Source organism: Loa loa (genome assembly GCF_000183805.2).
Source record: "Loa loa unplaced genomic scaffold supercont3.561, whole genome shotgun sequence".
Taxonomy (NCBI): Eukaryota; Metazoa; Nematoda; class Chromadorea; order Rhabditida; family Onchocercidae; genus Loa; species Loa loa.
Genome location: NW_018108741.1, coordinates 8,141 through 9,514, shown reverse-complemented (window position 1 = coordinate 9,514; position 1,374 = coordinate 8,141).

Below are 1,374 nucleotides of genomic sequence, written 5' to 3'. Positions count from 1 at the left end.
TGGTATAATTTGCAAATTTTATCAGAATTAAATCAAATAATAATATTAAAATATTGTGGAAGCATTCAAATAAAACTAATTTTTGTTTTCATTTCAAATAGACAAAGGACGGAGAAATTTTGTCTCACATTCTTTCAGCATTCTTCCAAATTTCGTCATATTTTAAAAGAAATGATTCGTGGACTTATCAAAAATTTAAGTTAAAAAAGAAAACAAAACATACATGAAGGTGACAGTAATTTTTTTGTTTTTTTTTTCCGAGATAATAAAGTTCATATAGCAATGACAAATATTATACAGTAAAGTTAGGCTGTTTTTTTTTCTCGTTTTTTTTAACACTTTTAAAAATTCATGAAGCATTTATAAATTAAATTAAAATTTTAAAAATATTTGGAAATGTTATAGAAAGTGGGGAAAAGAAATTTCCAAGTAAGAGTTAGATGATATTCGTGATTGGTAAATCTAAAACGATTTGTCTTTGAAGAGATTAATAATTGAGATGAAAATGGTTAAAGGTGGATTAATAAATTGATGAAAACGGTAACTGCAAAATATGACCTAGTTTTTAAATATCCGACTTATGTACTAAATATAAAGAATGAATAGGAACAATGTAATATTAGAAAATCCCAAAATTGAACCTATTTATATTATTGTTCCTGATTGCACACTTTTTGATTATTTGTTTTAAAATATTTAAAATTACGAAATTTTTGAATTTATTCCTCTAAGAAATGGTAAATGTAAATTGTATATTCTATTTCAAATTTTATTGGATCGATTTTTTTTTCTCTGTTTTTTTCTTTTTTTTTTTTGCATGCAATAAGAAAATATGTGAATATTTAGTGAAGAATGTGCAAAAATATGAAGTAGTAGAATTTTTGCGAATTTAATTCAAATCATATGCTCGCAAAATGAACGTAAAGACAAATGAAATGAAATGAAATTAAATTAAATTAAATTAAATTAAAGGCTACGAAATCCTTTCACAAATTTTTTCACATTTTGATCATTATCAAAAATTCTTGTATTGGTAAGATGAAATTTGAATTTAACTTCAAGGATATTACAATGCTTAATAATTTTTGTGATTTGCATTATTTCATCACTTAATATTTGTGTGATTTGTAATGTTTTTTTATTAATAATTATGTAATTATTGATATTTCAGCATTTAATATTTGTGTTATTCGACATATTCCATCATTTAGCATTTACCATGATCATTGAATTTGTAAGTAATTGTTTGAGCATAAGTAATTGTTTGAGTATAATGTTTCGTAACTTAATATTTACGTGATCCATCATATTTCCGTAGTATTTGCATATTATAATGTTTTCCTGTCATATATTTGAGTATAGATAGTAATGTTT